The sequence below is a fragment of the Ovis aries genome, chromosome 14 (genome assembly GCF_016772045.2).
Source record: "Ovis aries strain OAR_USU_Benz2616 breed Rambouillet chromosome 14, ARS-UI_Ramb_v3.0, whole genome shotgun sequence".
In the NCBI taxonomy this organism is placed as follows: domain Eukaryota; kingdom Metazoa; phylum Chordata; class Mammalia; order Artiodactyla; family Bovidae; genus Ovis; species Ovis aries.
This window is the reverse complement of record NC_056067.1, coordinates 40,756,568-40,782,364: the sequence shown is the minus strand read 5'-3', so window position 1 is coordinate 40,782,364 and position 25,797 is coordinate 40,756,568. Positions and strand designations below refer to the sequence as shown.

General features: G+C 37.7%; 1 pseudogene; it reads left to right on the top strand.

The window, feature by feature from the left end:
* The first annotated feature begins 19,739 nt into the window (after nt 1-19,739).
* On the top strand, nt 19,740-20,269 carry LOC105606393 (small ribosomal subunit protein eS12-like; annotated as a pseudogene).
* The last annotated feature ends 5,528 nt before the right edge of the window (nt 20,270-25,797 follow it).

Below are 25,797 nucleotides of genomic sequence, written 5' to 3'. Positions count from 1 at the left end.
CAAGAAACTTAGAGATAGCAAGGGAACATTTCATGCAAAAATGGGCTCAATAAAGGACAGAAATGGTATGGACCTAACAGAAGCAGAAGATATTAAGAAGAGGTGGCAAGAATACACAGAAGAACTGTACCAAAATAATCTTCACAACCTAGATAATCTTGATGGTGTGATCACTCACACTCACCTAGAGCCAGATACCCTGGAATGTGAAGTCAAGTGGGCCTTAGGAAGATCACTATGAACAAAGCTAGTGGAGGTGATGGAATTCCAGTTGAGTTATTTCAAATCCTAAAAGATGATGCTGTGAAAATGCTGCATTCAATATGTCAGCAAATTTGGAAAACTCAGCAGTGGCCACAGGACTGGAAAAGGTCAGTTTTCATTCCAATCCCAAAGAAAGGCAATGAAAAAGAATACTCAAACTACCGCACAATTGCACTCATCTCACACACTAGTAAAGTAATGCTCAAAATTCTCCAAGCCAGGTTTCAGCAATATGTGAACCATGAACTTCCAGATGTTCAAGGTGGTTTTAGAAAAGGCAGAGGAACCAGAGATCAAATTGCCAACATCCGCTGGATCACTGAAAAAGCAAGAAAGTTCCAGAAAACATCTATTTCTGCTTTATTGACTATGCCAAAGCCTTTGACTGTGTGGATCAAAGCAAACTGTGGAAAATTCTGAAAGAGATGGGAATACCAGACCACCTGACCTGTCCTTGAGCAACTTGTATGCAGGACAGGAAGCAACAGTTAGAACTGGACATGGAACAACAGACTGGTTCCAAATAGGAAAAGGAGTATGTCAAACCTGTATATTGTCACCCTGCTTATTTAACTTATATGCAGAGTATATCATGAGAAACACTGGGCTGGATGAAGCACAAGCTAGAATCAAGATTGCCAGTTGAAATATCAATAATCTCAGATATGGCAGAATCACCCATAATCATCCTTATGGCAGAAAATGAAGAGGAACTAAAAAGCCTCTTGATGAAAGTAAAAGAAGAGAGTGAAAAAGTTGGCTTACAGCTCAACATTCAGAAAATGAAGATCATGGCATCTGGTCCCATCACTTCATGGGAAATAGATGGGGAAACAGTAGAAATAGTGGCTGAGTTTATTTTGGGGGGTTCCAAAATCACTGCAGATGGTGATTGCAGCCATGAAATTAAAAGACACTCCTTGAAAGGAAAGTTATGACCAACCTGCAACTGCTAAGTTGCTTCAGTAGTGTCCAACTCTGTGCGACCCCATAGATGGCAGCCCACCAGGCTCCCCCATCCCTGGGATTCTCCAGGCAAGAACACTGGAGTGGGTTGCCATTTCCTTCTCTAATGCATGAAAGTGAAAAGTGACAGTGAAGTCGCTCAGTCATGTCGGACTCTTAGCCACCCCATGGACTGCAGCCTACCAGGCTCCTCCGTCCATGGGATTTTTCAGGCAAGAGTACTGGAGTGGGGTGCCATCGCCTTCTCCAATGACCAACCTAGACAGCATATTAAAAAGCAGAGACATTACTTTGTCATCAAAGGTCCATCTTGTTAAGGCTATGGTTTTTCCAGTAGTCATGTGTGGATGTGAGAGTTGGACTATAAAGAAAGCTGAGCATTGAAGAATTGATGCTTTTGAACTGTGGTGTTGAGAAGACTCTTGAGAGTCCCTTGGACTACAAGGAGATCCAACCAGTCCATCCGAAAGGAGATCAGTCCTGGGTGTTCATAGGAGGGACTGATGTTGAGGCTGAAACTCTAATACTTTGGCCACCTGATGCAAAGAGCTGATTCACTGGAAAAGACTTTGTTGCTGGGAAAGATTGAGGGCAGGAGGAGAAGGGGACAACAGAGGATGAGATGGTTGGATGGCATCACCAACTCAATGGACATGAGTTTGGGTAAACTCCGGGAGTTGGTGATGGACATGGAGGCCTGGCATGCTGCGGTTCATGGGGTTGCAAAGAGTCAGACACTACTGAGTGACTGAACTGAACTGAACTGAAGAGAGGTGCAGTGACTAAACTGATCAAATAGAAATACTAAAGCAAACATTTCAGGAATAATGAAAATGACATTGGGAGAATTTGAAGCATCATAAACAAAGGAGTAAGAGAAATGGCAAATGTCTGAATATATATAATAGGTTATTTTTCTTAAGTTTTTTGTGATATAAGTTGAAATAAGAATATGTATATATAACATTGTCTGATGACATTTTTAATGTATGTGAATGTAACGTATATGAAAACAACATGAATGATGAAAGGTTAAAGCTTCCATATTCCACTTCAAGTAACAGAATATTATTTAGTTATATAATTAAACTATGATAATTTAAATCCTTAGAGCAATTACTAAGTAAAACTAAAATACTAGGTTGGCCAAAGTATTCATTCAGGTTGGAAAGACCCAAATGAATGTTTTCACCAACCCAATATACACAATCAAAACTGAATAATTATGTTATTTGTCTTTTTGTTGTTGAGTTGTATGAGTTCATTTTATAGTCTGTATACTAGATATTTGTTAGAACAAGACATATGATTTACAAATACTTTCCCTTCTGTAAGTTGATTTTTCACTTTCTTGGTAATTCCTTTCTATATTGTAATTTTTTAACTTCATATTTTCTCAATGTTTCAATATTTCTACAAACTGATCATAAGCACCCATCCCTAGAAGCCAGATGCACCAGTATGATAAGGCTAGCCACTGCTACAAGCTCCCTTTCTTACCCTCCCCTCACTGTGACATAGTAACATTTGAACACACTAGTGAAATACCCTCATGCTTTTGGCTTGTATACACCACCATTTAACCCAATAAAGAGACTCATAGGTTCATAAACTCTCTTTTGACTCCCTAACTTTTTGGTTGATTCTGATCCCTGGGAATTCCTCCCATTTGGCCCCTGATTAACATGCCATTTATTCTTCTCATAGGATCTGTGAGCATAATAAATTTTTTTTCACTTTTATATGCCTCTCTGCAGTATTATTCTATGTTCACTTCTGACTGACAATCAAAACAAAATTTTTAAGTAATATAATTATTTTTTACAACACACTTTGATGCACAAAAGTTTTCAACATTAGTGGAGTCCAATGTATCTATTTTTTTCTTTTGTTCATTCTTTTGGTGTCATATCCAAAAAATCCATTACCAAATCCAAAGTCATGACTACTTACCTCTATGTTTAATTGTAAGAATTTTATGGTTTTAGTTCTTATATTTAGGTCTTTGATTAATTTTGAATTAACTGTTGTATATGGGATGAGCTACAGACCCAACTTCATTCTGTGTGGCTACCCAGTTGTCGCAGTACCATTCATTTAACAGAACAGTCTTCTTTCCACTAAATAATCTCAGCAACATTGTTGAAAACTAATTGGCCATTAAAACATCGGTTTATTTTTGGACTCTCTATGTTATTCCATTTGTCTATGTCTGTCCTTATGCCAGTAACATTCTGTTTTGATTACTACAGCAAAATGTTAATTTCATTATATAAATTTCATTTCAATTTTTTAAATGTAAGAAAAAAGTAAAGCGAAATAACAACTTGTATTCAAATGTCCAAAAGAAGGCAGGGAATGGGAAAGAGAAAAATGGGGGGGGGAAAAATCCATTCTTTTCAAGCTCTTCCCAAAACAATTGTGGCGGAGGGACCTCTTGCTATTTCATTCTATGAAGCCAGCATTACTCCTATACTAATGCTAGACCCCTTCTTGGATAACAGCCTTGTTGTGGTAAAAAAAAAAAAAAAAAAAAAAGCTTGCATATACCTCAATAAAGCTATGAGCCATGCCTTGCAGAGCCACTCAAGATGGTCGGGTCATAATGAAGAGTTCTGACAAAAAGTGGTTCATTGGAGGAGGGAATGGCAAGCCATTCCAATATTCTTCTCCAGAGAACCCCATGAACAGTATGAAAAGGCAAAAATCCATGATACTGAAAGGCGAGCCCTCCACATTCAAAGGTGAACCCCAAGGTTAGAAGGTGTCCAGTATGTTACTTGGGAAGGGTAGAGGACAATTACTAACAGCTCCAGAAAAAAATGAAACAGCTGGGCCAAAATGGAAATGATGTTCAGTTATGGATGTGTCTGGTGGTTAAAGTCCAATAATGCAAAGAACAATATTGCATAGGAACCTGGAATGTTAGGTCCATGAATCAAGGATGTGGTCAAGCAGGAGATGGCGAGAATGGGTGAATCTAACTTAGATGACCATTATATCTACTACTGTGGGCAAAAATCCCTTAGAAGAAATGCAGCAACCCTCACAGTGGTGGCAGTTTACTCGCTTAGTCATGTCCAACTCTTGTGACTCCATGGATTGTTGCCCTTTGCCCATGGGATTTTCCAGGCAAGGATACTGGAGTAGGTTGCCACCTCCTTTCCAAGGGATCCTCCTGATCCGTGGATTGAACCCAGGTCTCTTACATCTCCTGCGTTGCCTAGCCAACAAAAAGTCTGAAATGCAGTACTTGGGTTCAATCTCAAAAATGACAGAATGATCTTGGTTCATTTCCAAGGCAAACCATTCAACATCGTAGTAATCCAAATCTATGCTCCAACCATTAATGCTGAAGTAACTGAAGTTGAAACATTCTATGAAGACCCATAAGACCTTCTAGAATTAACACTGAAAAAAAAAAAAAAAAGATGTTCTTTTCATCATAGTGGACTGGAATGCAAAAGCAGGAAGTCAAGAGATATATAGAGTAATGGGCAAGTTTGGCCTTGGAGTACAAAAATGAAGCAGGGAAAAGGCAAACAGAGTTGTCAAGAGAACACACAGGTCATAGAAAATAACCTTTTCCAACAATACAAGACATGACTCTACACGTGGACATCACTAGATGGCCAATATCAAAATCAGATTGATTTTATTCTTTAAAGCCAAAGAGAGAGAAGTTCTATACAATCAACAAAAGAAGACCTGGAGCTGAGTGTGGGTCAAATCATGAACTCTTTATTGCAAAATTCAGGCTTAAATTGAAGAAAGTAGGGAAAACCACTAAGCCATTCAGGTATGACCTAAATCAAATTCCTATGATTATACAGTGGAGGTGATGAAAAGATTCAAGGGATTAAATCCGGTAGATAGAATGCCTGAAGAACTATGAATGGAGGTTTGTATTAATAATGTTGTACAGAAGCCAGTGACCAAAGCCATCCCAAATAAAAAAGAAATGCAAGAAATCAAAGTAGTTTTCTGAGGAGGCTTTACAAATAGCTGAGAAAAGAAGAGAAGTGAAAGGCAAGGGAGAAATGGAAAGATACACTCAAATGAATGCAGAGGTCCAGAGAACAGCAAGGAAAGATAAGAAACCCTTCTTAAGTGAACAGAGCAAGGAAATAGAGGAAAACAATAGAATGGGAAAGACTAGAGATCTCTTCAAGAAAACTGGAGATATCAAGGGGATATTTCATGCAAGGATGAGCACAATAAAGAACATAAATGGTAAGAACTTAACAGAAGGAGAAGAGATTCCAAAGAGGTGGCAAGAATACACAGAAAAACTATACAAAAGAGGTCTCATTTCACATACTAGAAAGGTTATGCTCAAAATCCTTCAAGCTAGGCTTCAGCAGCAATTAATTTACATGGTTTTTTAAAATGTTGAGTGTCAAGCCAGGTTTTCATTGTCCTTTGATGAAAAGGCTCTTTAGTTCCTCGTCAATTTCTGCCGTTAGAGTGGTATTATCTGCATGTCTGAGGTTGTTGATATTTCTCCCGGCAACCTTGATTCTAGCTTGTGATTCATCCAGCTCAGTATTTCGCATGATATACACTGTGCAGAAGTTAAATAAGCAAGGTGACAATATACAGCCTGTCATACTTCTTTCCCAATTTTGAAGCTGTCTGTGGTTCCACTTTTGGTTCTAACTTGTTTCTTGATCCATATACAGGTTTCTCAGGCGACAGATAAGATGGTCTGAAATTCCCATCTCTTTAAGAATTTTCCACAGTTTGTTATGGTCCCCAACAAACAGTGAAAGGTTTTCGTGCAGTCAATGAAGCAGATGTTTTCCTGGAATTCCGTTGCTCTCTCTATGATCCAATGAGTGTTGGCAGTTTAGTCTCTGGTTGCTCTAATTTAGTCTTTGGTTTCCTTTTCTAAACCCAGCTTTTACATATAGAAGCTCTCGTTTCACATGCTACTGAATCTTAGCTTGAAGGATTTTGAACGTAACCATACTAGCCTGTGAAATATGGGCAACTAGTCATCAAGACAGTCTTGTACTGGCACAAAAACAGAACTACAGACCAATGGAACAAGGTAAACAGCCCAGAGATAAACCCACACACCAATGGGCACCTTATCATTGATAAAGGAGGCAAGAATATGCAATGGAGAAAAGACTGTATCTTCAATAAGTGGTGCTGGAAAAACTGAATAGCTACCTGTAAAAGAATAAAATTAGAACACTTCCTAACACTATACACAAAGATAAATTCAAAATGGATTAAAGAATGAAATATAAGGTAGAAACTATAAAGATCTTGGGGGGAAACATAGGCAGTAGACCCCTTAACATAAGTCACAGCAAGATGCTCTATGACCCACTTCCTAGAGTAATGCAAATAAGAACAAAAATAAGCAAATAGGCACAATTAAACTTAAAAGTTTATGCATAGCAAAGGAAATTATAAACAAGGTGAAAAGACAACCTCAGAATGGGAAAAAATAACAGGTAATGGAACAACTGACAAAAGATTAATCTCTAAAATATACTAGCAGCTCATGCAGCTCACTACCAGAATAAACAAAAACCAAATCAAAAAATGGGCAGAAAACCTAAACAGACATTTCTCCAAAGAAGACATACAGATGGCTAATAAACACATGAAAAGATGCTCAGCGTTGCTCATTATTACAGAAATGCAAATCAAACCTACAATGAGGTTTCACCTCCCCCTGAATAGAATAGGCATCATCAAAAAATGAATGCTGGAGAGGGTGTGAAGAAAAGGGAACCCTCTTGCACTGTTGGTGGGATTGTAAATTGATAGAGAACACCATGGAGAACCATATGGAGATTCCTTTAGAAACTAGGGATGAAGCTACCTTATGATCCAATAATCTCCCTACTGGTCATATATCCTGAGGAAACCATAATTGAAAAAGATACATGTACCCCAGTGTTCATTGCAGCACTGTTTACAATAGCTAGGACATGGAAGCAACCTAGATGTCCATCAACAGATGAATAAAAAGAAGTTGTATGAGTGATATGGAATATTACTCAGCCATAAAGAAGAATGTGTTTGAGTCCGTTCTAGAGCCTATTGTACAAAGGGAAGTAAGTCAGAAAGAAAAAAACAAATATCACATATATATGAAATCTAGAAAGATGGTATTGATGAACTTATTAGCAGAGCAGCAATGGAGATGCAGACTTAGAGAACAGACTTGTAGACACAGTTGGGGAAGGAGAGAGAGGGATAAATTGAAAGAGTAACATTGCAGGATATACATTACCATATGTAAAATAGATAGCCAGTGAGAATTTTCTATATGATGTAGGGAGCTCAAACCTGGTGCTCTGTGACAACCTGGAGGGGTGTGATGGGGTAGGAGGTGAAAAGGAGGATTCAAGAGGGAGGGGACATATATATATATATATATATATATATATGTATGTATGTATGTATATATATATATATATATATATATATATATATACCTATGGCTGATTCATGTTGATACATGGCAGAAAACAACACAATATTGTAAAGCAATTATCCTCTAATTAAAAATAAATAAATTAGAAAAAAATACCAAGATCATGGCATCCTGTCCCATCACTTCATGGCAAATAGAAGGGAAAAAAGGGAAAGCAGTGATAGATTTTATTTTCTTGGTCTCCAAAATCACTGTGGACAGTGACTGCAGCCATGAAATTAAAGATACTTGCTACTTAGAAAAAGAACTATGACAAACCTAGACAGTGTGTTAAAAAGCAGAAACATCATTTTGCCAACAAAGGTCTATACAGTCAAAGCTATTGTTTTTCCAGCAGTCATGTACAGTTTTGAGAGTTGGAACATAAAGAAGGCTGAGAAAGGAAAAAAAAAAGAAGGCTGAGCACTGAAGAACTGATGCTTTTGAATCATGGTGCTGGAGAAGACTTTTGAGAGTCCCTCGGAGTGCAAGATCAAACTAGTCAGGCCTAACGTAAAATCAACCCTGAATACTCATTGAAAGGACCGATGCTGAAGCTCCAATATTATGGCCACCTGATGGGAAGGGCCAAATCATTGGAAAAGACTCCGATGCTGGGAAAGATTGAAGGCAAAAGTAGAAGGGGGCAGCAGAGGATGAGATGGTTAGACAGTGGACATGAATCTGAGCAAAGTCCAGTAGACAATGAAGGACAGGGGAGCCTGGTGTGCTGCAGTCCATGGAGTTATAAAGAGTCAGACACAATTTAGTGACTGAACAGTAACAACAACCAAAGCTAGACAAGATACGACAAGAAAAGAAAGATACAGGCTACTCTCCTTTAAGAATACTGATACAAAGTTCCTCAAAAAAAATGCTATCAGATTGGATTTAACATGTTGTTAAAAGGAATATACATGACGACCAAGTGGAATTTATTCCTGAAATGCAAGGATGGTTCAACATACATGTTAATCAATGCAATACACCACATAAATAGAAATAAAAGAAAATAATACGCAATCACTCAGATTAATGCAGAACAAAATCCAACATACTTTCATGATAAAAAAAATTTTAAGAAACTTGTAATAGATGAAAACTTGTTCAGTATGATAAATACCATACATGAAAAACTGACAATTAACATGGCAAAAGGCTGAAAAAATTTTCTTTAAAATCAGAAACAAGTAAAGGATGCCAGTTTTCACTATGTCTATTCAACATTGTATTGGAAATATAACCAGAGCAAGCACTTAAGCAAGGAAAATAAATAAAAGGCATTCAAATTAGAAAAGAAGTAGTTTTCTGTGTTCACAGATGACACATAAAAAATACTAAATATTCCACAAATAAATATGTTAGACTTAATAAATGAATTTGGCAAAGTTGCAAAATACAAATCAAATCCCCATGTCAGTTGTATTTCTATATACTAATAATGAATGATCCAAAAAGGAAATTGAGATGTTTTATTTATAATAGCATTAAAAATATCTAAAATATGGTTGACTTTTGAACAACACAGGATTGAACTGTGTGGGTTCATATACATGTGGATTTTTTTTTCCAATAAATTCTACAGCAGTACTACATGATCCACGGCTGGTTGAGTCCATGTATATGGAACTTTGGTTATGGAGGACCAACTATAAAGCTATATACACATTTTTTACTGTGTAGAGGGTTGGTGCTCTAACCCCTATATTGTTCAAGGGTGAACTGTACTTAGGAATAAAATTACCAAAGTGGCAAAAGACTTGTATACTGAAAACAGCAAAACATTTCTGTGGGAAATGAAAGAAGACATGAATGAGCAGAAATGGTCATGAATTAAAATATGTAATATCAGTAAATTATTATTATTGCTTTATTTTTATTATCATTAAATTATTATAATAATTATTATTAACACTCCAAAATACCTAGAGTCCATGTAATCCCCTTTAAAATCCTAATGATGCTTTTGTAGTAGAAATACTCATCTTATAATTTCAAGGGACTCCAAATAGCCAAAACAATATTGAAAAAGTAAAACAGAGAGAACTCACACTTCCTGATTACAAAATGTAATATAAAGGTGCAGTAATCAATGCAGTATGGTACTGACATGAATGAAGACAGACATACTGACTAATGGAATGGTATAGAGAACCCAGAAATGAGCCCCATGTATAAGGTCAAATGATTTGTAACAGGGGTACAAAGATCACTCAGTAGGGAAAAGGAAAGTCTTTTCAACAAATGGTGCTGGAAAAAATGGATATCAACATGTCAAAAAATGAAAAAAAATTAAAATAAAAATGACTGAAAATAAATCAAAGACCTAATCAAAACAGCCAAAATTATACAACTTGTGGAGAAATGAATTACGCATGGCAATGGTTTCTTAGATATGACATCTAATATGTGGGCAAAAAAAAGAGAAAAAAATAGTTTATTTGGACTTCATCAAACTTAAACACTTTTATGCATCAAAAAACATTGTTCAGTGATTCTTCCACAAAATTGGAGAAAATAGTTATAAATCATACATCTGATAAGAGTAATATTAAGAATATATTAATATAAAGAACTCCTACAATAACGTCAACAAAAACAAACAACTTGCTTTAAAAATGGGTGAAGGACTTGAATAGTTTTCCAAAGAAGGTACACAAATGGCCAATAAACACATGAAAAGATGATCAATAGCATTAATTATTATTAAAAGCAAATCAAAACCACAATGAAATGCCACCTCACATTCATCACAACGCAGGAAATAATAAGATGGCAAGGATGTGAAAAAATTGGAACCCTTCTGCATTGCAATTAGGATGCAAAAGTGTAGCTGCTGTGGAAAACAGTTTGGCATTTCCTCAAAAAGTTAAACACAGAATTACTATATGATCCAAAAATTCCACTTCTATGTATACATCCAAAAGAACTAAAAGAAGGGGGACTCAAACAAGTTTCATAGCAACATTATTCATAATAACCAAAATATGGAAACAACTCAACTGTTCATCAACAGAATGATGAATTTTAAAAATGTGTGTGTGTGCTAAGTCTCTTCAGTCATGTCTGATTCTTTGCGACCCCATGGTCTATAGGACCACCCAGATCCTCTGTGCATGGGATTCTCCAGACAAGGATACTGAAGTGGGTTGCCATTTCCTCCTCCAGGGGATCCTCCCAATCCAGGGATTGAACCCAGGGATCGAACCACCTCTTATGTCTCCTGCAATGGCAGGTGGATTCTTTACCACTAGTGCCACCTGGGAAAACCCTCCACAGTCTTATATATAATGGAATATTACTCAGTGTTTAAAAGGAATCTGCAGAAGGTGACTGCAGCCATGAAATTAAAAGACGCTTGCTCCTTGGAAGAAAAGCTATGACCAACCTAGATAGCATATTAAAAAGCAGAGACATCACTTTGCCAACAAAGGACTGTATAGTCAAAGTGAGGGCTTTTCTATAGTCATGTATGGTTCTGAGAGCTGGACCATAAAGAAGACTGAGCACTGAAGAGTTGATACTTTTGAACTGTAGCCTTGGAGAAGACTCTTCAGAGTCCCTTGGATGCCAAGGATATCAAATCAGTCATCCAAAAGGAAATCAACCTTAAATATTCATTGGAAGGACTTGATGCTGAAACGGAAGCTCCAACACTTTGGCCACCGGATGGGAAGAGCTGACTCATTGAAAAAGTCCTTGTTGCTGGGAAAGATCAAAGGCAGGAGGAGAAGAGGGCAACAGCGGATGAGATGGTTGGATGGCATCACCAACTCAATGAACATGAGGTTGAGCAAACTCCAGGTGGTGGTGAAGGACAGGAAAGCCTGGTGTGCTGCAGTCCATGGGGGTCACAACTTAGCAACTGAACAACAACAGCAACAACAACAAAAAAGGAATGAAATTCTAATATATGTTACAACATGTTGAATCTTAAATATTTTATACTTTGTAAAATAAGCCCTATTCGGACAAGAGTACTGAATGACCTCATTTTTATGACATACTTATAATAGGTAAATGTATAGAAACCAGGAATAAAATAATGGTTACTGGGGGCTAGGAATAGGGGAAAATGGGGTGTTATTATTTAGTGTGCCCAGAATTTCTTTAGGGTGATGAAAATTAATGGAAATGTCTAGTGGTAATGGTCAAACAACATTGTGAATGTACTCAATACCCCTAAATTGTACACTTAGACAATGTTTTAAAAAGTGCTTTGCTGTGCATTTTATCACTATAAAAATAATATATGCACATGCATACATATATATGAGTGTGTGCATGAATTTTTCAAAAACTTAGGAAACAAAAAAAATGGTGGGCATACATCCAAACCTACCAGTAAATTGCATTAAATATAAATGTTTTAAAGACACCAATTAGAAGATAGAGATTATCAAAATGAATTTTGAAAAGACCCAACTATATGGTAGCAACAACAACAAAAAAACACTGTAAATGTCTTTTCATTGGAAGATTAAAGTAAAAGAATAGAAAATATTATATCATGGAACACTAATCAAAATAAATCTGGAATGCTTATATTATCATATAAAGCAAAAAAATAATAAGAGCAACAAAATATTAAAAATAATAAAGGGACAGTACATATGGTAGAAAGGTCTGTTACAATTTTAAATTTGTATGTGCCTAACTACATAGCTTCAAAATACATGAAGCAAAAAATGATGAAACTGAAAAGAGAAATAGATTAATTCACAATTTTAGTTGAACCTTCAACATATCTGTTCCAGTTAAAGAAACAACAAATAGAAAATCATCAAAGAAACAAAAGAACTGAACGCCATCAACCAACTGGATCTAATTAACATTTATAGAACACTTACCACAATAACAGCAGATCGCATATTCTTTGCAAGTTTACATGAAACACTCACCAACATAAATCATACACTGGGTCAAAAATTTTTTAATTGAAATCATGCAAAGTGTGTTCTCTGACCATACTATCTCAATTACTTTTGGCCAAAACATCATGCTCAGCTTTCAACAAAAATTTATCATCATTCTAAAAAAAGGGGGGGGAAAAAAACAGTCTAAAGAGGCAAAACAAGCAGCAAAATCAGATTTAGATTTGGCAGAAATTTTGGATTTATCAGACTGAGAATTTAAAATAACTATGATTAATATGCCATAGACTCCAATGGGAAAAAGTGGACAACATGAAATAAGAGATGGATAATGTGGCGATGGCACCCCACTCCAGTCCTCTTGCCTGGATAATTCCATGGATGGAGGAGCCTGGTGGGCTGCAGCCCATGGGGTCGCTGAGGGTCGGACACGACTGAGAGACTTCGCTTTTGCTTTTCACTTTCATGCATTGGAGAAGGAAATAGCAACCCACTCCAGTGTTCTTGCCTGGAGAATCCCAGGGATGGGGGAGCCTGGTGGGCTGCCATCTATGGGGTCACACAAAGTCGGACATGACTGAAGTGACTTAGCAGCAGCAGCAATGTGAACAGAGAGATAGAAATTATGAAAAAAAAAATCAAAAGGAAATCCTAGGAAACCAAAAACAGGGTAACAAATGGAAAACGCTTTTGATGGGCTCACCATTAGACTAAACACAGCCAAGGAAAGAACAATAAGTTTGAAGATATACTAATAAAAATTTCCATAAGTGAAATGCAAAAAGAAAAACAAACAATATGAAATGAACTGTGGTACAGTTATTAAAAATAACATAAATGTAATCAGGATACCAGAAGAAAAATATTGAGGTAATAATGGCTGAGAATTTTCCAAAATTAATGACATACACCAAATTGCAGATCCAGGAGCCTCAAATAACATCAAGTAGGATAAGTATCAAAACTACGCTAAGGAATATATTCAAACTACAGAAAATCAATGACAAAGAGAAAACGTGAAAGAAGCTTATCCACAGAGGAACACAGATAACAATTACATCAGACTTCTTTTCAGAAATGATGCAAGCAAGAGGAGTAGGAAGTTAAATATTTAGAATTGAAAGAAGACAGCCACCAACTCAGAGTCTGCATCCAAAGTAATTATCTCTCAAAAGCAACAAAGAGATGCTTTCTCGGACAAACACAAATTGAGGGAAATTGTCACCAGTAGACCTGCTTTGCAAGAAATGTTAAAAAAAAATGTTCTTCAGAGAGAAGAAAAATGATACAGTTAAGAAACGTAGATTTACATTAAGAAAGGAAGAAATAAATGAAGATAAAGAGATAAAGAAAAATGTTCTTTTCTTAATTCTTCCTTGGTCTAGTAGATAATACCTTGTTAAAACCAATAACAACAACAATGAATGAGTAGAGTTTGGATAAGGGAAATGAAAGACAATAATATTATAAGGAATGGGAGGGAGGAATTGGGAATACTGTGTCATAAGATACTTGTACTGCCAGTGAAGCATTATAGTGTTATTTAAAAGTGGCCTTGGATTAGTTGTAAAATATACTGCAAACCCTAGAGCAACCATTTTGAAACATTTTAAAAGAAGCTATAATTGATACAGTAAAAGAGGAAAAAATAGAATTATGTAAAATGGTCCATGAACACCAGAGAAGGCAGAACAAGAGTGGAAGACAAGGGGAAAAAGTGTAACAACAATGAATTTGTTTTAAAGTTACAAGTATCATAATCCAGTTGTATAAACTATCACTTTATACATGAATGGTCTAAATACACCAATAAAAAGACAGAGACTATCACAGTGAATAAAAGCAATTGAAGACTCAACTGGAATATAGTGTTTATAAGAAACCCATTTTATATAAAGGCACAGATAGATTAAAAGTAAGGGGGTAAATAAAGATATACCATACTAACACTGATCAAAAAACTCAGCGTAGCTGTGTTAATTTCAAACAAATACGACTTTAGAGTAAGGAATATTATCAGAAATAAACAGACAATACATAATGATAAGGGGTCAGTTCTCTAGGAAAACAAAACCATCCTTAACGTTCATATGCCTAACAACAGAGCATCAAAACATGTGAGACAGAAATCTAACAGAACCTCAAAGAAAAATAGACAGATTCATCATTATAGTTGGAAACTTTGACATTCCGGTACCAGTAACTGACAGATTCAGTGGGCACAAAATCAGTAAGGATATAGTTGACTATAGAGCACCATAAATCACCTGGATCTAATTGACTTTTATAGACTGCTTCATTCAATAAAGTAGAAGACACATTCTTCTCAAGCCCACATAAACATTCACTCACCATGATAAAACACATTCTAAGTTATAAAACATACTTAAACAAATTTGAAGGAATATATGTTATGCAAAGGATGCTCTCAGACCACAATGGAATAAACTAGAAATCTGTAGCAGAAAGAGACCTGGAAAATCCCTAAATATTTGACAATTAAATACACTTCTAAATAATACATGGGTTAAAGAAGTCTCAGGAGAAATTTTAAAATAGCTTGGAACTAAAGCAAAATAAAAATGCAATCTATTAAAATTTGTGAGATGGAGTAACTCTGTGATTTATAACATTGAATGCATATATTAGAAAAGAAGAAACAAGATCAACAATCTAAGCTTTCACTATAGGAAACTAGAAAATAAATGGCAAATTAAATTCAAAATAGGCAGAAGAAAAGAGATAATAGAACTAATAAAATAAATATGTGATATAGAAATCAAGAAAGAACAGAGGAAATCAGTGAAACCAAAAGCAGATTCTTTTAGAATATCAATAAAATTGAAAACCCCTAGACAGGCTAAGGAGAAAAGATACTTACCCACAGACATTAAAATAATAATAAAGAGTTATTATTAAAAAAAAGTTCTATGCTCACAAATTTGATATCTTAAATGAAATGGACCAATTCCTTAAAGATGTAATCTACTAAAACTCATAGCAGGGGAAACCATTTAAATAAGCCTATATTCAATAGGTAGTTAAATTGAAATTAATAAACTTTCCAAATACAAAGCACCAACTCCACATGGCTTTACAGGTGAATTCTATCACATATTTAAGGAATAAGTCATACTGATTCTCTAAAATCTGTTCCAGAAACTAGAAGCAAAGGGAACAATACTTAGCTCATTCTGTGAGGCCAGTATTACCTCAAACAGAATCAGAGAAAGACATGACAAGAAGGGTAAACTACAGACTAATGTCTTTCATGAATACAGATGCAAAAATTCTCAACAATGTATAAAAAATTATATGACATTACCAAGTGGGATTTATCCCAGGTTTGCAAGGCTGATTCAATATTCAATAACCAATTAATATAATCAGGCTTGGTAAAGTGTATAGTCACCCAACCGTGTCTAACTCTTTATGACCCCATGGACTGTGGCCCACCAGGTTCCTCTGTTCATGGGGTTTTCCAGGCCAGAATACTGGAGTGGGTTGCCATTTCTTTCTCCAGGGGATCTTCCTGATCCTGGGATCAAACCTGGTTCTCCCACATTGCAGCCAGATTTTTCATCATCTGAGCCACCAGTTCAGTTCTGTTCAGTCGCTCAGTTGTGTTTGACTCTTTGCAACCCCATGAATCGCAGCACGCCAGGCCTTCCTGTCCATCACCATCTCCTGGAGTTCACTCAAACTCACGGCCATCGAGTCCGTGATGCCATCCAGCCATCTCATCCTCTGTCGTCCCCTTCTCCTCCTGCCCCCAGTCCTTCCCAGCATCAGAGTCTTTTCCAATGAGTCAACTCTTCACATGAGGTGGCCAAAGTACTGGAGTTTCAGCTTTAGCATCATTCCTTCCAAAGAACACCCAGGGATGATCTCCTTTAGAATGGACTGGTTGGATCTCCTTGCAGTCCAAGGACTCTCAAGAGTCTTCTCCAACACCACAGTTCAAAAGCATCAGTTCTTCAGCACTCACTTTCTTCACAGTCCCCATAATCAGTTATATCAACAGGCTAAAGAAGAAAATCATATAATCATATTAACAGATACATAAAAAGCATTTGACAAACTTCAATATCTATTTATGATGAAAACTCACAGAATACTAGAAATAGAGAGGATTCTCCTCAATTTAATGAAGAACATCTACAAAAACCCTATAGCTAATGTCATAGTTGACTTCCCCGGTGGCTTAGATGGTAAAGCGCCTGTCTACAAAGCGGGAGACCCGGGTTCGATCCCTGGGTCGGGAAGATCCCCTGGAGAAGGAAATGGCAATCCACTCCAGTACTATTGCCTGGAAAATCCCATGGACAGAGGAGCCTGGTAGGCTACAGCCCATGAGGTCACAGAGAGTCGGACATGACTGAGTGACTTCACTATAGTTAGCGGTGAGAAATAAGATACATCCCCCCCTGTGACTAGGAATAAGGCAAGGCTCCCTCTCATCATTGCCAACACTGTTCTGAAAATCCTAGCTAAATCAATAAGGGAAGAAATTTGCTTTCCTATATACCCCTGAACAGCAAGGAGATCAAACCAGTCAATCCTAAAGGAAATCAACCCTGAGTATTCATTGGAAGGACTGATGCTGAAGCTGAAGCTCCAATATTTTGACCAGCTGATGTAAGGAGTCAACTCTTTAGAAACAACCAGGATGCTGGGAAAGATTGAGGGCAAGAGGAGAAGGGGGTGACAGAGGATGAGATGGTTGGATGGCATTACTGACTCAATGGGCATAAGTTTGAGCAAACTCTGGTAGATAGTGAAGGACAGGGAAGCCAGGTGTGCTGTTGTCCATGGGGTCTCAAAGAGTTGAACACTACTTAGCAAATGAACAATAACAAAAATACCAGCAATGGACATGCGGAATTTAAAATTAAAAACACAACACCATTTACATTCAGTTTAGTTCAGTTCAGTCGCTCAGTCATGTCCGACTCTTTGCAACCCCATGAATTGCAGCATGCCAGGCCTCCCTGTCCATCACCATCTCCTGGAGTTCACTCAAACTCACATCCATCAAGTCCGTGATGCCATCCACCATCTCATCCTCTGTCGTCCCCTTCTCCTCCTGCCCCAATCTCTCCCAGCATCATAGTCTTTTCCAATGAGTCAACTCTTCGCATGAGGTGGCCAAAGTACTGGAGTTTCAACTTTAGCATCATTCCTTCCAAAGAACACCCTGGGCTGATCTCTTTTAGGATTGACTGGTTGGATCTCCTTGCAGTCCAAGGGACTCTCAAGAGTCTTCTCCAACACCACAGGTCAAAAGCATCAATTCTTCAGCACTCAGCTTTCTTCACAGTTCAACTCTCTCATCCATACATGACCACAGGAAAAACCATAGCCTTGACTAGACAGACCTTAGTCGGCAAAGTAATATCTCTGCTTTGCAATATGCTATCTAGGTTGGTCATAACTTTCCTTCCAAGGAGTAAGTGTCTTTTAATTTCATGGCTGCAATCACCATCTGCAGTGATTTTGGAATCCCCAAAAATAAAGTCAGCCACTGTTTCCACTGTTTCCCCATCTATTTCCCATGAAGTGATGGGACCAGATGCCATGATCTTAGTTTTCTGAATGTCGAGCTTTAAGCCAACTTTTTCACTCTTTCTTTCACTTTCATCAAGAGGCTTTTCAGTTCCTCTTCACTTTCTGCCATAAGGGTGGTATCATCTGCATGTCTGAGGTTATTGATATTTCTCCTGGCAATCTTGATTCCAGCTTGTGCTTCCTCCAGCCCAGCATTTCTTATGATGTATTCTGCATAGAAGTTGAATAAGTAGGGTGACAATATACAGGCTTGACATACTCCTTTTCCGATTTGGAACCAGTCTGTCGTGCCATGTCCAGTTCTAACTGTTGCTTCCTGACCTGCATATAGGTTTCTCAAGAGGCAGGTCAGGTGGTCTGGTATTCCCATCTCTTTCAGAATTTTCCACAGTTTATTGTGATCCACACAGTCAAAGGCTTTGGCATAGTCAATAAGGCAGAAATAGTTGTTTTTCTGGAACTCTCTTGCTTTTTCGGTGATCCAGCAGATGTTGACAATTTGATCTCTGGTTCCTCTGCCTTTTCTAAAACTACCTTGAAGATTTGGAAGTTCACAGTTCACATATTGCTGAAGCCTGGCTTGGAGAATTTTGAGCATTACTTTGCTAGCGTGTGAGAAGAGTGCAATTGTGCAGTAGTTTGAGCATTCTTTGTCATTGCCTTTCTTTGGGATTGGAATGAAAACTGACCTTTTCCAGTCCTGTGGCCACTGCTGAGTTTTCCAAATCTGCTGGCATACTGGTTGCAGCACTTTCACAGCATCATCTTTCAGGATTTGAAAGAGCTCAACTGGAATTCCATCACCTCCACTAGCTTTGTTTGTAGTGATGCTTTCTAAGGCCCACTTGATTTCACATTCCAGGATGTCTGGCTCTAGGTGAGTGATCATACCATTGTGATCATCTTGGTCGTGAAGATCTTTTTTGCATTAGCACACAAAAAAATGAAATACCTAATATAAATCTAACAAAATGTATATAAGATCCATATAAGGGAAACTACCAAATTCTGATGAAAAATAAATAAATAAAAGAAAACCTGAAAGGGGGAGGATAGACTATGCCCATAATTAGGATAATTCAATTTTGTTAAGATAACAATTAATTCCAACTTGATCCACAGATTCAACAAATACTCAAATAAAATCCCAACGAAACAAGTCACCTTATGGATATCAACCAACTCATTTCAAATTTTATATGGAAAGACAAAAGACTCTTAAGTAGTCAATACTATATTGAAGAAGGAGAATGAAGTCAAAGGACTGACATGCCAAGCTTCAGGTCTTACTATAAAGGTACAGTAATCAAAACCATGTGGCATTGGCAAAAGAATAAACAACGGATAAATCGGTGGAACAGATAGATACCCACATGTATATAGTCAATGGAACAGATGTAGATACATACAGATACAGTCAACTGATCTTTCATAAAGGAGCAAAGACAATCACACAAAGTAAAGATAATCTTTTCAATAAGCTATTCTTGAACAACTGGACATTCACAGGTAAAAAATTAATCTAGACACTGACCTTATGCTTTCACAAGAATTATTTCAAAATGAGCCTAATCAAGGTGGAGGCTGTGGGTGTGTTCAAGATTCAGCTCCACCTACAACCCATCACCATGGCCCAAGAAGACATTGCTGCTAGAGGTGCAATGGATGTTAGTAGGGCTCTGCTGAAGTGCTGAAGACCTCCCTAATCCACAATGGCTCAGCAAGTGGAATTCCTTAAGCTGCCAAAGCTTTAGACCATTGCCAAACCCATCTTTGTGTGCTTGCATCCAACTGTGATGAGCCTATGTATGTCAAGTTGGTGGAGGCCCTTTGTGCTGAGAACCAAATCAACTTGACTAATGTTGACGACTGACGAAGAAAATGGCACCCCAGTCCAGTATTCTTGCTTAGAAAATCCCATGGACAGAGGAGCCTGTCAGGCTACAGTTCATGAGGTCACAAAGAACTGGACATGATTGAGCAACTGAGAAAACACAAAGTTGATGACAACAAGAAACTCAGGGAATGGGTAGGCCTCTATAACATTGACAGAGAGGGAAAACCCCATAAAGTGGTTTGTTGCAGTTGTGCAGTGGTTAAGGACTATGGCAAAGAGTGTCAGGTCAAGGATGCCATCAAGGTGTATTTAAAATGCAAGAAATTATCAAAAACAAACAAACAAACAAGACTCTTGTCCCCCCAAAAAGAAACAAACAACTCAACAAACTAACAAAAATGGCTCATAGACCTAAATGTAAAATGCAAAGCTATAAAGCTCCTAGAAGATAACATAGGAGAAAAATCTAAGTAACCTTGTGTTTTCAGATGAACTTTAGTTGTAACAAAAGCATGATCCCGGAAAGAAAAGTTTGATGAGTTGGACTTGATTAAAGTTTAAAACTTTTCTGTGAAAGACACTGTTAAGAAAATAAAAAGACAAACCACAGACTGAGAAAAAATATCTGCAAACATACATGTTACAAAGAACTTTTATCAAAAATGCATAAAAAATTAAACAATTGAATTCAAAAATAAACAAAAAATCTGAACAAATACTTGACCAGAGGAAATATACAGATGGAAGATAAACATAGGAGATATTCAACATCATGTGTTATTAGTGAATTACAAATTAAAACAATGAGATATTACCCCACACCTATTACAATGGATAAAATTCAATACACTGACAATACCAGATGCTGATAAGGATATGGGGAAATTTTCATTTGTTGCTAGTGAAAATTCCAAAGTGATGCAACCACTTTGGAAGACAACTGGGAAGTTTCTTACAGAGTCAACCATAGACTTATAAAAAAATTCACATGCTCCTATGTATTTATCGAATGAGTTGAAAACTTATGTCTAAACTTCATATGAAAACCTACATATGAATGTTTATAGCAGCTCTAGTCAAAACTGACAAAAATTGGAAGGAACCAAGATGTACAAAAAAGATCTTCATGACCCAGATAATGACAATGGTGTGATTACTCACCTAGAGTCAGACATCCTGGATGTGAAGTCAAGTGGGCCTTAGGAAGCATCACTATGAACAAAGTTAGTGGAGGTGATGGAATTCCAGTTGAGCTATTTCAAATCCTGAAAGATGATGCTGTGAAACTGCTGCACTCAATATGCCGGCAAATTTGGAAAACTCAGCAGTGGCCACAAGACTGGAAAAGGTCAGTTTTCATTCCAATCCCAAAGAAAGGCAATGACAAAGAATGCTCAAACTATCGCACAATTGCACTCACCTCACATGCCAGTAAGTGATGCTTAAAATTCTCCAAGCCAGGCTTCAGCAATACGTGAACCATGAACTTTCAGATGTTCAAGGTGGTTTTAGAAAAGGCAGAGGAAACAGAGATCAAATTGCCAACATCCGCTGAATCATCGTAAAAGCAAGAGAGTACCAGAAAAGCATCTATTTCTGCTTTACTGACTATGCCAAAGCCTTTGACTGTGTGGATCAAAACAAACTGTGGAGAATTCTGAAAGAGATGGGAATAACAGACCACCTGACCTGCCTCTTGAGAAACCCAAAGCAACAGTTAGAACTGGACATGGAACAACAGATTGGTTCCAAATAGGAAAAGGAGCATGCTTATTTAACTTATATGCAGAGTACATCATGAGAATTGCTGGGCCGGAGGAAGCACAAGCTGGAATCAAGATTGCCAGGAGAAATATCAATAACCTCAGATATGCAGATGACACCACCCTTATGGCAAAAAGTGAAGAAGAACTAAAGAGCCTCCTGATGAAAGTGAAAGAGGACAGTGAAAAAGTTGGCTTAAAGCTCAACATAAAGAAAACAAAGATCATGGCATCCAGTCCCAACACTTCATGGGAAATAGATGGGGAAATAGTGGAAACAGTGGATGCCTTTATTTTGTGGGGGGCTCCAAAATCACTGCAGATGGTGATTGCAGCCATGAAATTAAAAGACGCTTACTCCTTGGAAGGAAAGTTATGACCAACCTAGACAGCATATTAAAAAGCAGAGACATTACTTCGTCAACAAAGGTCCGTATAGTCAAGGCTATGGTTTTTCCAGTGGTCAGGTATGGATGTGAGAGTTGGACTATAAAGAAAGCCGAGTGCTGAAGAATTGATGCTTTTGAACTGTGGTGTTGGAGAAGACTCTTGAGAGTCCCTTGGAATGCAAGGAGATCTAACCAGTCCATCTGAAAGATAAGTCCTGGGTGTTCATTGGAAGGACTGATGCTGAAGCTGAAACTCCAATACTTTGGCCACCTGATGCAAAGAGCTGACTCATTTGAAAAGACCCTGATGCTGAAAAGATAAAGGGCAGGAGGAGAAAGGGATGACAAAGGATGAGATGGTTGGATGGCATCACTGACTCAATGGATATGGGTTTGGGTGGACTCGGGGAGTAGGTGATGGACAGGGAGGCCTGATGTGCTGCGGTTCATGGGGTCGCAAACAGTCAGACATGACTGAGCGACTGAACTGAACTGAAGATGTCAATCAGTATGTGAATGGACAAACAGTGGTACATTTATACAATGAAATATTATTCAGTGATACAAAAAAATGATCTCTCAAGCCATGATACAACAGAGATGAATCTTAAATGCGTATTTCTGAGTGAAAGAAGCCAACGTGAAGAGAGTGCATATTGTATGATTCCATCAGTTGTCAGGGGTTGTGGAGGAGAGATGGGGAAAATATGAATAGGTGGAACAGAGAGTCTTTTGTACAATGTAATGATTGTGCATAACTCTACATGCTTGGAAAAACCTGTACAACACAAAGAGTGAAGCTTAATACAAACAACGGACTCTAGTTAATAACAATGTGTGAATTGGTTCAACAATTGTAACACCAATGTAAGTATTAATAAGAGGAGAAACTGCGGCCAGGAGATTTGGGAAGTCTTTTATTTTCCTTTCAATTTTTCTGTAAGCATACAATTTCTGTGAAACATCTATTAAAATTATATAGATCAAGGAAGAAACTCAGAAAACATTTGAATTGAAAGAAACTGTAAAGAGACCATATAAAATTTGTGGTATGCACTTAAATCAGTGCTTAGGGAAAATTTAGAAGATTCTACATTTATATTAGAAGGAACAAAGATCTCAAATCAACAACCTAAGCTACCATATAAGATGGAAAAGGGGCAAAATAAACCCAAAGTAAACAGAAGGAAGGAAATAATAAAAAGAAATAAGTTAAAATGAAAATGCAATGAAATAAAAGTTGATTATCTGACAAAAAAAATTTTTAGGATAAATCTTTAACCAGACTAACCAAAAACAGAGATGGATGTACATTACTCATAGTAGAAATGACAAGATGGAAAATCCTAACAGACCCTAGAGATATTAAAAAGCTAATAAAGGAATTTTATGGGGAAACTTTATGCACTTAAGTCCAACAACCTAGTCTAAATGAGCCAATTCATTGAAAACTACAAAACCAAAATTTATACAAGAAGAAACAGATAACCTGAATAGTCTTATCATTATTAGAGACATTGAATTGCTATTTTAAAAAGAAAAACTGGAAACTTCAGGCTCAGATGGCTTCACTAACAAGTTCCAACAAATATTTTAAGAAGAAACATCAGTTCTACACAACCTATTCCTGAAAATAGCAGGAAATCTTTCCAACTAACGACATAATCATTGCCCTAACACCAAAACCAAACCAAAACAGCATAAGAAAGGAAAACTACAGACCAACATCCTTCATGAACACTGACACAAAAGTCTGCAATGTAATATCAGTAAATTAAATGCAGAAATACGTAAGAATAATAATATACCAATAATTACCAACTGGGGTTTATCCTGGGAGTGTTGGACTGGTACATGTCTGAAAATCAAGCAGTGAACTGCCTTAACTATCTAAAGAAGGAGAAAACTCATAAACAAGTGGATGTAGAAGAAGATTTGACAAAATTCAACACCCATTTATGTATTTTTTTGAAATCCTCATCAAAATAGAAGTAGGACAGAAATTCTCAACCTAATAAAACTGTATAAAGGACATGTACAAAAAACCTACAGCTGATATCATACTTAATGATGAGAGACTGGATGCTTCCCTCAAGACAGGGATCAAGATAAGTATGTTTACACTCAGCAATCCTATTTAACATCTTATAGGATGTCTTAGCCAGTATCATAATACAGAAAAAAGTAAAGGCATGCAGGTTGAAAAAGAACAAATATGATTGTCCTCCTCTCGTAGAAAACATGATTGTCTACTTAGGCAATCCCAAGAAATCTACAGAAAAGTTTTCCAGAGCTAATAAGTAACATTAGCATGATTGCAGGATAAAGGATCAACACAAAAATATAAACTCTATTTCTAGATACTAGTAATGAATCAGAGAGGGCAACGGCACCCCACTCCAGTACTCTTGCCTGGAAAATCCCATGGGCAAGAGGAGCCTGGTGGGCTGCAGTCCATGGGGTCGCTAGGAGTCAGACACGACTGAGCAACTTCACTTTCACTTTTCACTTTCATACATTGGAAAAGGACATGGCAACCCACTCCAGTGTTCTTGCCTGGAGAGTCCCAGGGATGGGGGAGCCTGGTGGGCTGCCGTCTGTGGGGTCACACAGAGTCGGACACAACTGAAGTGACTTAGCAGCAGTAATGAATCACTGGAAACCAAGATTTTAAGTGAAAGTGTTAGTCACTCAGTAGTGTCCTACTCTTCGCCAACCCCATGGACTGTAGCCCACCAGGCTCCTCTGTCCACGGAATTCTCCAGGCAAGAATACTGGAGTTGGTTGCCTTTCCCTTCTCCAAAGGATCTTCCTGACCCAGGGATCAAACTTAGGTTTCCTGCATTGCAGGCAGATTCTTAACCATCCAAGCCGCTAGCATCCATTACAAAAGCTCCAGAAATGAAATGTACATGTGTGCTCCGTCCCTTCAGTCATGTCCAACTCTTGAGACACTACGGACTCAAGACTTATCTGAGACTGCCAGGCTTATCGTCCATGGGACTCTCCAGACAAGAATCCTGTGTAGATTGCCCTGCCCACTTCCTGAGGATCTTCCCGACCCAGGGATCAAACCGACGTATCTTGCGTCTCCTGCACTGTAGGTAGATTATTTACCCACTGAGTCAGTTAGTTATAAATCTAACATTAATAAAACATTTGTAGTACCTTATGTTGAAGAAAATGTAAATGATAATACAAGCAATCAAAGATGATTTCTATAAATACTTACGCATGTTTGTCAACATTATCTGATTTTAAAACTTACTATAAAAGTAATCAGGGCTTCCCAGGTGGCCCAGTAGCGAAGAACCTGCCTGCCAATGCAGGAGACACAAGAGCTGCAGGTTAGATCCCTGGGTTAGGAAGATTCCATGGAGTAGGAAATGGCAACCCATTCCAGTATTCTTGCCTGGAAAATTCCATGGACAGAGGAGGCTCACGGGTTACAGTCCATGGACTCACAAATGAGTTGGGCATGCCTAAGTGACTGAGACACGACATAAAAGTAATCAAGACAATGCGTTACTAGAAAAGGGATAGATACATGGGTCAGTGCATGGCTTCTAGAAACAGACCCACACAAATATGGTCACGGTACAAACAGAAGTCAGTGTAGAAAGGAGGAGCCTGCTGAGGGTAAGCGGTCAGGAGGGAGGAGTTTGAACACACCACAGACCTCCAGGGACCACTTGTA